General features: G+C 44.7%; 1 long non-coding RNA gene across 1 annotated transcript; it reads left to right on the top strand.

Moving 5' to 3' along the window:
* Positions 1–6,974: 6,974 nt before the first annotated feature.
* Positions 6,975–11,890, top strand: LOC120042864. The gene is made up of 5 exons (XR_005476245.1): positions 6,975–7,215; positions 7,304–7,360; positions 8,144–8,225; positions 8,575–8,695; positions 11,169–11,890. It is a non-coding gene; the product is annotated as an uncharacterized LOC120042864 (long non-coding RNA).
* Positions 11,891–13,412: the final 1,522 nt, after the last annotated feature.

Below are 13,412 nucleotides of genomic sequence, written 5' to 3'. Positions count from 1 at the left end.
GATGCCAGGACCGGTGGTTAGTAGACCGGTGACGTCGAGCACCGGAGGAAGGGAGCAAGAGTTAGCGTGACGGGCTGCAATGTTCTTGCTCACTGTTCTCACTGGTGACAGACTGTGTGTCCCAAATGGCACCTGGGCCAAGAAATACAACCTGATGAGTCCAAATTTGAGATTTTTGGTTCCAACCACCATGTCTTTGTGAGACGCAGAGTAGGTGAATGGATGATCTCCGCATGTGTAGTTCCCACCGTGAAGCATGGAGGAAGAGGTGTGATGGTGTGGGGGTGCTTTGCTGGTGACACTGTCTGTGATTTATTTAGAATTAAAGGCACACTTAACCAGCATGGCTACCACAGCATTCTGCAGCGATACGCCATACCATCTGATTTGCGCTTAGTGGGAATATCATTTGTTTTTCAACAGGACAATGACCCAACACACCTCCAGGCCGTGTAAGGGCTATTTTACCAAGAAGGAGTGATGGAGTGCTACATCAGATGACCTGGCCTCCACAATCACCAGACCTCAACCCAATTGAGATGGTTTGGGATGAGTTGGACCGCAGAGTGAAGGAAAAGCAGCCAACAAATGTTCAGCATATGTGGAACTCCTTCAAGACTGTTGGAAAAGCATTCCACGTGAAGCTGGTTGAGAGAATGCCAAGAGTGTGCAAAGCTGTCATCAAGGCAAAGGGTGGCTACTTTGAAGAGTCTCAAATATAAAATGTAACACTTTTTGGGCTACTATTTTGGGCTAATATTTCATCGTTTTGACGTCTTCACTATTATTCTACAATGTAGAAAATTGTAAGTATAAAGAAAAACCATTGAATGAGTAGGTGTGTCCAAACTTTTGACTGGTACTGTATATGTATGTATATTTTTTTACTGCTCTAGGGATATAATTATTGTTTGGATAACCTTATTTATTATTATGTATTGATTTTTATATTTTAATTGTTTCACTCTTTATGCGATGCGCACTGCAGAGAACACCGGAGACAAAATTATCACTGAATTGTCACAGTGAATTGTTGTAATGTTTGTTTATCTGTCAATTAATCCCATACGGGAAGGGTTGCCAACTGGCGATGTGACACGAAAATAACATTTCATTCATTCATTCATTCACTACTCCATAATTCACATTATACAGGCCTTCCTGAGGTTGAAATCGCTGCTCACGTCGACATCAGTTCAGCCTACAAAATAATTCCCTATTTCTAGAGAACAAAACTGCTGTTCCTCACGCCATAGCTTGACACCTGATAGTCTATGATGTGACAGGATTGGTCTTACTATTGCATCACCAGTATTACAAGTATTCACCAAAACCAGTTTCCCAGCAATATGACCTTAAGACCACCCTTTTATTATGCTGAATTGATTGGGTCAAGGCGAATGTTTCAATCAAATCGCTCCAACCTCAGAATATTCAGCTTATTCTTTATTCCCCAGGGTTCTATTCATTATTTTATATTCCCCAGGGTTCTAATCATTATTCTACATTCCCCAATCATTATTCTACATTCTATGCATTATTCATTATTCCCCAGGGTTCTTATCTTTATTCTATATTCCCCAGTGTTCTATTAATTATTCTATATTCCCCAGGGTTCTTATCTTTATTCTATATTCCCCAGGGTTCTATTAATTATTCTATATTCCCCAGGGTTCTTATCTTTATTCTATATTCCCCAGGGTTCTATTAATTATTCTATATTCCCCAGGGTTCTTATCTTTATTCTATATTCCCCAGGGTTCTATTAATTATTCTATATTCCCCAGGGTTCTATTAATTATTCTATATTCCCCAGGGTTCTATTAATTATTCTATATTCCCCAGGGTTCTTATCTTTATTCTATATTCCCCAGGGTTCTATTCATTATTCTATATTCCCCAGGGTTCTATTAATTATTCTATATTCCCCAGGGTTCTTATCTTTATTCTATATTCCCCAGGGTTCTATTAATTATTCTATATTCCCCAGGTTTTTATTAATTATTCTATATTCCCCAGGGTTCTATTCGTTATTTTATATTCCCCAGGGTTCTATTGATTAATCTATATTCCCCAGGGTTCTATTGATGAATCTATATTCCCCAGGGTTCTATTCCCTTGTTCTATATTCCCCAGGGTTATATTCATTATTCTATATTCCCCAGGTTTCTATTCATGAATCTATATTCCTCAGGGTTCTATTCATTATTCTATATTCCCCAGGGTTCTATATTCGTAATTCTATATTCCCCAGGGTTCTATTGATTAATCTATATTCCCCAGGGTTCTATTGATGAATCTATATTCCCCAGGGTTCTATTCATTAATCTATATTCCCCAGGGTTCTATCCATTATTCCATATTCCCCAGGGTTCTATTCATGATTCTATATTCCCCAGGGTTCTATTCTATATTCCCCAGGGTTCTATTCATTATTCCATGTTCCCCAGGGTTCTATTCATGATTCTATATTCCCCAGGGTTCTATTCTATATTCCCCAGGTTTCTATTCATGATTCTATATTCCCCAGGGTTCTATTCATTATTATATATTCCCCAGGGTTCTATTCATTATTATATATTCCCCAGGGTTCTATTCATTAGTATATATTCCCCAGGGTTCTATTCATTATTATATATTCCCCAGGGTTCTATTCATTATTCTATATTCCCCAAGGTTCTATTCATTATTATATATTCACCAGGGTTCTATTCTATATTCCCCAGGGTTCTATTCATTATTATATATTCCCCAGGGTTCTATTCATTATTATATATTCCCCAGGGTTCTATTCATTATTATATATTCCCCAGGGTTCTATTCATTATTCTATATTCCCCAAGGTTCTATTCATTATTATATATTCCCCAGGGTTCTATTCTATATTCCCCAGGGTTCTATTCATTATTATATATTCCCCAGGGTTCTATTCATTATTATATATTCCCCAGGGTTCTATTCTATATTCCCCAGGGTTCTATTCATTATTATATATTCCCCAGGGTTCTATTCATTATTATATATTCCCCAGGGTTCTATTCATTATTATATATTCCCCAGGGTTCTATTCATTATTCTATATTCCCCAAGGTTCTATTCATTATTATATATTCCCCAGGGTTCTATTCTATATTCCCCAGGGTTCTATTCATTATTATATATTCCCCAGGGTTCTATTCATTATTATATATTCCCCAGGGTTCTATTCATTATTATATATTCCCCAGGGTTCTATTCATTATTCTATATTCCCCAAGGTTCTATTCATTATTATATATTCCCCAGGGTTCTATTCTATATTCCCCAGGGTTCTATTCATTATTATATATTCCCCAGGGTTCTATTCATTATTATATATTCCCCAGGGTTCTATTCTATATTCCCCAGGGTTCTATTCATTATTATATATTCCCCAGGGTTCTATTCATTATTATATATTCCCCAGTGGTGTGTGTGGTACAACACCAAAATGTATTTTTGTTTCTGCTGCTTGAAACTCAGGTGGTGGGGTGGGATCAGTGACACCTTCCCAATGGATCTGAGCTGGCCCTGGTCAAAAGTAGTGCACTATATAGGGAATAGCGTGCTATTTGGGAGACAACCCTGCTATTTTCATTAACTGCTGAATTCCCCAGCTTAGTCTCAATGGGCTCTATGAGCATGGCGGTGTCATGCTACAGCACCACTGAGGGCAGAGCCGCAGAGCCACCACATCTTTCTTAATGGAGTGGGAAGAACTGTGGCGCTGCCCTGTTGCCATGGCAGCAAGCACTGCTCTTGTTGGCATTTTCCCCAGCTACTGTTGACTGGCTTGCTGTTCCTTCAGAAAGCTCCCTTCCACGACACAGAGACCGCTCTGCTCTGCTCTCGGAGGGAGCACAGTGAAGCTTACCTTCTTCTCTGATGTAGTGACACTTCAGATGTTTCCCAATTGGCACCCTATTCCTTATAGGCCCCTGGTCAAAAGTAGTGCGCTATGGGCCCTGGTCAAAAGTAGTGCGCTATGGGCCCTGGTCAAAAGTAGTGCACTATAAAGGGAATAGGGTGCCATTTGGAACGAAGACTCACTCTTAATCCCACTGCTGACACCAATGTCTGAATCACATTACTACTAACTAATACAAGGCGCTGCCCAATAACCACCTCTCATCTATCTGCTGTCATACCTTTCTGTAGCTATCGGGATCTTGTTTCAGAACGCTTCTGGATTGGATAAAAAGTCTGAAGACGTCTTATTTCTTATTTTTATATCTCGTGTGTTTTTATTCTACCTTATTATTTTTAATACACTGCTCAAAAAAATAAAGGGAACACTTAAACAACACAATGTAACTCCAAGTCAATCACACTTCTGTGAAATCAAACTGTCCACTTAGGAAGCAACACTGATTGACAATAAATTTCACATGCTGTTGTGCAAATGGAATAGACAAAAGGTGGAAATTATAGGCAATTAGCAAGACACCCCCAAAAAAGGAGTGATTCTGCAGGTGGTGACCACAGACCACTTCTAAGTTCCTATGCTTCCTGGCTGATGTTTTGGTCACTTTTGAATGCTGGCGGTGCTCTCACTCTAATGGTAGCATGAGACGGAGTCTACAACCCACACAAGTGGCTCAGGTAGTGCAGTTCATCCAGGATGGCACATCAATGCGAGCTGTGGCAAAAAGGTTTGCTGTGTCTGTCAGCGTAGTGTCCAGAGCATGGAGGCGCTACCAGGAGACAGGCCAGTACATCAGGAGACGTGGAGGAGGCCGTAGGAGGGCAACAACCCAGCAGCAGGACCGCTACCTCCGCCTTTGTGCAAGGAGGTGCACTGCCAGAGCCCTGCAAAATGACCTCCAGCAGGCCACAAATGTGCATGTGTCAGCATATGGTCTCACAAGGGGTCTGAGGATCTCATCTCGGTACCTAATGGCAGTCAGGCTACCTCTGGCGAGCACATGGAGGGCTGTGCGGCCCCACAAAGCAATGCCACCCCACACCATGACTGACCCATCGCCAAACCGGTCATGCTGGAGGATGTTGCAGGCAGCAGAACGTTCTCCACGGCGTCTCCAGACTCTGTCACGTCTGTCACATGTGCTCATGTGCTCAGTGTGAACCTGCTTTCATCTGTGAAGAGCACAGGGCGCCAGTGGCGAATTTGCCAATCTTGGTGTTCTCTAGCAAATGCCAAACGTCCTGCACGGTGTTGGGCTATAAGCACAACCCCCACCTGTGGACGTCGGGCCCTCATACCACCCTCATGGAGTCTGTTTCTGACCGTTTGAGCAGACACATGCACATTTGTGGCCTGCTGGAGGTCATTTTGCAGGGCTCTGGCAGTGCACCTCCTTGCACAAAGGCGGAGGTAGCGGTCCTGCTGCTGGGTTGTTGCCCTCCTACGGCCTCCTCCACGTCTCCTGATGTACTGGCCTGTCTCCTGGTAGCGCCTCCATGCTCTGGACACTACGCTGACAGACACAGCAAACCTTTTTGCCACAGCTCGCATTGATGTGCCATCCTGGAAGAACTGCACTACCTGAGCCACTTGTGTGGGTTGTAGACTCCGTCTCATGCTACCACTAGAGTGAGAGCACCGCCAGCATTCAAAAGTGACCAAAACATCAGCCAGGAAGCATAGGAACTAAGAAGTGGTCTGTGGTCACCACCTGCAGAATCACTCCTTTTTTGGGGGTGTCTTGCTAATTGCCTATAATTTCCACCTTTTGTCTATTCCATTTGCACAACAGCATGTGAAATTTATTGTCAATCAGTGTTGCTTCCTAAGTGGACAGTTTGATTTCACAGAAGTGTGATTGACTTGGAGTTACATTGTGTTGTTTAAGTGTTCCCTTTATTTTTTTGAGCAGTGTATTACATCGTCATTGATTACTGCATTGTTGGGTTTAGAGCTGGCAAGAAAGGCATTTCACTGTATTTGTGCACGTGACATTAAAACGTGAAACTGCCACTACGGTGGTCCTATGGGGCAAAGTGTCTGTTAAAATTAAGTTACACGCAAAACAACACCTTGAACAGTTGTGCGATGCTGTCCCGTCCCTGGTATGACGAGAATGGGTTTTTTGTTGTTGTATTTTTTCACAAATCATTGTACAAATGTCATTGAATTGCTGCCATTTTACAATGATTTGTTAAGTAATAATAACACAACATTATTATCATCATTATACCAGGGAAGGAACAGCATTGCAAAACTGTTTATCACAAGTGTGTTCCCTTTTGATAACAGCATGTTACAACACATCACACTTTACTATTGTCTATGTAACCCTTCTTCTTATTGGAGTTAACGATAGTGATCACCGATTTCACCAGAACTACAAGATCGCTCAAAAGCCACGCCCCTAGGTTGAGCAACTACAAGGACTTGTGTTACATCTAGTATAAAATGGTGAGTTGTTGGAGAGAAGACATGGACTTGACACAGACCAGCTCCAGCATCTTGTCTTGACTCCTGATCACACAGACCAGCTCCAGCATCTTGTCTTGACTCCTGATCACACAGACCATCTCCAGCATCTTGTCTTTTCTCCTGTTCACACAGACCAGCTACAGCATCTTGTCTTGACTCCTGATCACACAGACCAGATCCAGCATCTTGTCTTGACTCCTGATCACACAGACCAGCTCCAGCATCTTGTCTTGACTCCTGATCACACAGACCAGCTCCAGCATCTTGTCTTGACTCCTGATCACACAGACCAGCTCCAGCATCTTGTCTTGACTCCTGATCACACAGACCAGCTCCAGCATCTTGTCTTGACTCCTGTTCACACAGACCAGCTCCAGCATCTTGTCTTGACTCCTGATCACACAGACCAGATCCAGCATCTTGTCTTGACTCCTGATCACACAGACCAGATCCAGCATCTTGTCTTGACTCCTGATCACACAGACAGCTCAGCATCTTGTCTTAAGAGCATCTTGTCTTGACTCCTGTTCACACAGACCAGCTCCATCATCTTGTCTTGACTCCTGATCACACAGACCAGATCCAGAATCTTGTCTTGACTCCTGATCACACAGACCAGCTCCAGCATCTTGTCTTGACTCCTGTTCACACAGACCAGCTCCAGCATCTTGTCTTGACTCCTGTTCACACAGACCAGCTCCAGCATCTTGTCTTGACTCCTGATCACACAGACCAGCTCCAGCATCTTGTCTTGACTCCTGATCACGCAGACCAGCCCCAGCATCTTGTTACTGAAGGTAAGAGACTAATGGGGTTTCCTTCTCTTGTTGTGCTTATTGTCTGATGTTATGGGGGAGGATTATTGAATGACACCTCGCTCTACAGCTCAACAGAACCTACAGAATCTACTTGTGAATCCAGTCTAAATTCCTGTCAATCATGGTAAGTTCCTTCTATCATTGCATGTTATGTATGAGTAATTAGAATTATAAATGACTTTAGGTTATTTTATTACCCAGAGATCTAGAGGAGGGTTAATGGCCTATCACCTCTACATGATAAAATGTGTCAGTTCACTTTGCTAGTTCTTCATCTTTAATGTTTAGACGGTTTGATGAAAGGACTAGGTTTTATTGTCCTCTGTCTACATCTATGTATCCTGTCTGTATCTATGTATCCTGTCTGTATCTATGTATCCTGTCTGCATCTATGTATCCTGTCTGCATCTATGTATCCTGTCTGTATCTATGTATCCTGTCTACATCTATGTATCCTGTCTGCATCTATGTATCCTGTCTGCATCTATGTATCCTGTCTGTATCTATGTATCCTGTCTGCATCTATGTATCCTGTCTGCATCTATGTATCCTGTCTGTATCTATGTATCCTGTCTGTATCTATGTATCCTGTCTGCATCTATGTATCCTGTCTGTATCTATGTATCCTGTCTGCATCTATGTATCCTGTCTGCATCTATGTATCCTGTCTGCATCTATGTATCCTGTCTGTATCTATGTATCCTGTCTGTATCTATGTATCCTGTCTACATCTATGTATCCTGTCTGTATCTATGTATCCTGTCTACATCTATGTATCCTGTCTGTATCTATGTATCCTGTCTGTATATTCTCTTCATTGTGGTCAACAAGTACTGTAAATGTAGCCTACTAGGAGAATAAAGGTGATTCTGATAACATATGCTTTTTCTACTTTCTCCCTGGGAAGAGGTCCTTGGCTGTAGCTGTAACCCTGTGTGCACTGCTGCCACTTTTCCATGCTGGCTGCTGGATTGAACCAGCTAAACCAGGTAAAGGACAAAGATAACCAGCTGTTAACACACACACACACACACACACACACACACACACACACACACACACACACACACACACACACACACACACACACACACACACACACACACACACACACACACACACACACACACACACAACATTTATCATTTTAATAAAATAACCACTTGTACCAAATCATTATGTGATTTTAGGGTTATATTTTTGTATTTTATTTTATGACCTGTAAAGAGCATCTAATTTCATATTGTTATGCAATGATGTTTCTAATACACGTGAATCTTGAATCTCATTGAAAAAGACAACAAACACATTGATATGTTATATTGTTTTCTTGTTTAGGCATGAGGCAGTGTCTTTACGACAAGGATGGGACGTGGCATGATATCGGGTCCCGCTGGAGGACCAGTGATTGCATGAACTGCTATTGTCAAGCCAACGGGGACATGTCATGCTGCCAGGCGTGAGTACCGTACACAGCTTTTATTCTAGCACCCACTAAATGTCTGGTCCATATAACCCTCAGCCTTCCCAGCCTGTACCTACCACACTGGTCCATATAACCCTCAGCCTTCCCAGTCTGTACCACCACACTGGTCCATATAACCCTCAGCCTTCCCAGCCTGTACCATCACACTGGTCCATATAACCCTCAGCCTTCCCAGCCTGGAACACCACACTGGTCCATATAACCCTCAGCCTTCCCAGCCTGTACCTACCACACTGGTCCATATAACCCTCAGCCTTCCCAGCCTGTACTACCACACTGGTCCATATAACCCTCAGCCTTCCCAGCCTGTACCAACACACTGGTCCATATAACCCTCAGCCTTCCCAGCCTGTACCAACACACTGGTCCATATAACCCTCAGCCTTCCCAGCCTGTACAAACACACTGGTCCATATAACCCTCAGCCTTCCCAGCCTGTACCACCACACTGGTCCATATAACCCTCAGCCTTCCCAGCCTGTACCACCACACTGGTCCATATAACCCTCAGCCTTCCCAGCCTGTACTACCACACTGGTCCATATAACCCTCAGCCTTCCCAGCCTGTACCAACACACTGGTCCATATAACCCTCAGCCTTCCCAGCCTGTACCAACACACTGGTCCATATAACCCTCAGCCTTCCCAGCCTGTACCACCACACTGGTCCATATAACCCTCAGCCTTCCCAGCCTGTACCAACACACTGGTCCATATAACCCTCAGCCTTCCCAGCCTGTACCACCACACTGGTCCATATAACCCTCAGCCTTCCCAGCCTGTACCACCACACTGGTCCATATAACCCTCAGCCTTCCCAGCCTGTACCACCACACTGGTCCATATAACCCTCAGCCTTCCCAGCCTGTACTACCACACTGGTCCATATAACCCTCAGCCTTCCCAGCCTGTACCAACACACTGGTCCATATAACCCTCAGCCTTCCCAGCCTGTACCAACACACTGGTCCATATAACCCTCAGCCTTCCCAGCCTGTACCACCACACTGGTCCATATAACCCTCAGCCTTCCCAGCCTGTACCACCACACTGGTCCATATAACCCTCAGCCTTCCCAGCCTGTACCACCACACTGGTCCATATAACCCTCACAGTGTTCATTGTTACCATCTCTACAAGCAGTGGTTTAAGTCTTCACTGACATTTTCAACCTCTAACTGACCCAGTCTGTAATACCGACATGTTTCAAGCAGACCACCATCGTCCCTGTACCCAAGACCGCCAAAGTAACCTGCCTAAATGACTACCTTCCTGTTGAACTCACGTCTGTAGCCATGAAGTGCTTTGAAAGGCTGGTCATGGCTCACATCAACACTACCATCCTGGAAACCCTAGACCCACTCCTCTCCCTCAATGTGAGCAAGACAAAGGAGCTGATCGTGGACTACAGGAAAAGGAGGGCCAAACATGCCCCCGTTCACTTCGACGGGGCTGTAGTGGAGCGGGTCGAGAGCTTCAAGTGTCCACATCACCAACAAACTATCATGGTCCAAACACACCAAGACAGTCGTGAAAACTATTCCCCCTCAGGAGACTGAAAAGATTTGGCATGGGTCCTCAGATCCTCAAAAAGTTCTACAGCTGCACCATTGAGAGCATCTTGACTGGCTGCATCACCGCTTGGTATAGCAACTTCTCGGCCTCCGACTTAAAGGCGCTACAGAGGGTAGTGCGTACGGCCCAGTACATCACTAGGGGCAAGCTCCCTGCCATCCAAGACCTCTATACCAGGCGGTGTCAGGGGCCCAAATTTGTTTTGACTCCAGCCACCCAAGTCATTGACTATTCTCTCTGCTATCGCACGGCAAGTGGTACCAGAGCGCTAAGTCTAGGTCCAAAAGGTTCCTTAACAGCTTCTACCCCCAAACCATAAGAGCCCTGAACAATGAATCGAATGGAGACCCACACGATGTTTCATCTATGCATAGTCACTTTACCTCTACCTACATGTACAAACTACCTCCATTACCTCGACTAACCTGTACCCCCGCACATTCACTCGGTACCCACTGTATATAGCCTCGTTATTGTTATTTTATTGTGTTACTTTTTTAAACTTTAGTTTATTTAGTAAATATTTTCTTAACTCTTATTTTCTTAAAACTGCATTGTAAGGGCTTGTAAGGAAGCATTTAATGGTAAGGTCTACACCTGTTGTATTCGAGCACACGTGACAAATAATATTTGATTTGAGAATGAGTGAGTGAGTGAGTGAGTGAGTGAGTGAGTGAGTGAGTGAGTGAGTGAGTGAGTGAGTGAGTGAGTGAGTGAGTGAGTGAGTGAGTGAGTGAGTGAGTGAGTGAGTGAGTGAGTGAGTGAGTGAGTGAGTGAGTGAGTGAGTGAGTGAGTGAGTGAGTGAGTGAGTGAGTGATAGTCCATACATTTTCTACCAAAGTATTTGCTGATGTTGATTGTTTGATTGCAGGTATTCTGAGCCCACAAGATTTCCTGATGATTGCATGAAGGAGTTTGACCAAAAGGCATGTAAATACAACGTGTTCAAGAAGAATGATCGCTCCATTCCATGTCCTATCTACGGTGGTAAGGGGAAGTGATGGGTTTTCTTCCCCCTGCTCTCAATAAACAGGGAATGAAGGATGAAAGGGAAAAGTACAGTAATTGTTTTATAGATTTAATTGACATAATTGTTAGCTTAGCTCTGCCATACTGTCTGGTAACTTTCTGTAACTGTAATGATTGAAAAGCCATACTGTAATATGTCTATCATTGAAGATCTGTTATCATCTGTGCTGACTGTGTCATGAGAAGAACCTGGGTTCAAATACTATCTGAAACTGTGAGCGTTTGATCTGTCCTGCCTGGAGTGCCAGATGGGTGGGGTTTGCTATTTTGGGACAATTCTATTGGTTCATTAAGCCAGTGTTTCCCGACCCTGGTCCTCGAGTATCCCCAACAGTACACATGTTTACTGTAAACCAGGACAAGCACACTTGATTCAACTTGTTGACTAATCATAAAGCCTTCAATGAGTTGAATGAGGTGTGTTTGTCCAGGGCTACAGTGTAAATGTGTTCTGTTCGGGGTTCTGGAGGACCAGGGTTGGGCTGTTCGGGGTACTGGAGGACCAGGGGTGGGCTGTTCGGGGTTCTGGAGGACCAGGGTTGGGCTGTTTGGGGTTCTGGAGGACCAGGGTTGGGCTGTCCGGGTACTGGAAGACCAGGGGTGGGCTGTTCGGGTACTGGAGGACCAGGGTTGGGCTGTTCGGGGTACTGGAGGACCAGGGGTGGGCTGTTCGGGGTACTGGAGGACCAGGGGTGGGCTGTTCGGGTACTGGAAGACCAGGGGTGGGCTGTTCGGGGTACTGGAGGACCAGGGGTGGGCTGTTTGGGGTTCTGGATGACCAGGTTTGGGCTGTTCGGGGTACTGGAGGACCAGGGGTGGGCTGTTCGGGGTTCTGGAAGACCAGGGGTGGGCTGTTCGGGGTACTGGAGGACCAGGGGTGGGCTGTTTGGGGTTCTGGATGACCAGGTTTGGGCTGTTCGGGGTACTGGAGGACCAGGGGTGGGCTGTTTGGGGTTCTGGAAGACCAGGGGTGGGCTGTTCGGGGTACTGGAGGACCAGGGGTGGGCTGTTTGGGGTTCTGGAAGACCAGGGGTGGGCTGTTCGGGGTACTGGAGGACCAGGGGTGGGCTGTTCGGGGTACTGGAGGACCAGGGGTGGGCTGTTCGGGGTACTGGAGGACCAGGGGTGGGCTGTTCGGGGTACTGGAGGACCAGGGGTGGGCTGTTCGGGGTACTGGAGGACCAGGTTTGGGCTGTTCGGGGTACTGGAGGACCAGGGGTGGGCTGTTCGGGGTACTGGAGGACCAGGGTTGGGAAACACTGCATTTAGCCATGCAAGCTCAATCAATCAAGATTAATTATTTCAAATTATTTCAAATAGTTTTTGAACCCAGGTCAGTTAAAGACACACAAGCTGCATAATGTACATGAAGTGTTGATATATAACCTTGAATAATAATAATAATAATACGGTTTGTTGTTAACGCTTTCTTATTAGCCCATAACCATAAAGGTGGATATTGATATGCTGTTTCTTCTATGGTTCCTGACCCACAATGCAGTTGCTTTGGATGCATTCTGTCATTTAATGTCAATAAATCTATACGATCAAGGTTGTCTAGTCCTTGGGGGTTATGTGTAGACACTCTAAAACCCTGGTCACATGACATAGGAGCTGACTTCCTCTTCCTCTGTTGTGTCACATGGAGTAGTTCACTCTAAGCAGGTTTGGTGAAATATTGCAGGCTCAGTTGAACATTTCCTGAATTAACCAAGGGGTCATTATTGTGGTTAACTACTACTAACTAGGGCCACCAATGGGGCCAACCCCCAACCACACTCCAGTTAGCTCTACTACATGTATTTGCATCACAGGAGGTTGGTGGCACCTTAATTGGGGAGGACGGGGCTTGTGGTAATGGCTGGAGAGGAATTAGTGGAATGGTATCAAATGCATCAAACATTCCATTAGTTCCGTTCCAGACATTATTATGAGGCTTCCTTCACTCAGCAGCCTCCTGTGATTTACATGTGAGTCACACTGCCTGCACACTGTGTTTCTGAATCTGTGCTACATGTCCGGACATGTCTACAACTGGGTTTAGGGAGAATGAAAGGTGGTGTTCTGCTGTGAGTAGACTGTTAAG

This window comes from Salvelinus namaycush, unplaced genomic scaffold (assembly GCF_016432855.1).
Source record: "Salvelinus namaycush isolate Seneca unplaced genomic scaffold, SaNama_1.0 Scaffold793, whole genome shotgun sequence".
Classification (NCBI taxonomy): Eukaryota; Metazoa; Chordata; class Actinopteri; order Salmoniformes; family Salmonidae; genus Salvelinus; species Salvelinus namaycush.
Note: the sequence above shows the minus strand (reverse complement) of the source record. Positions and strands in the feature narration are given on the sequence as shown.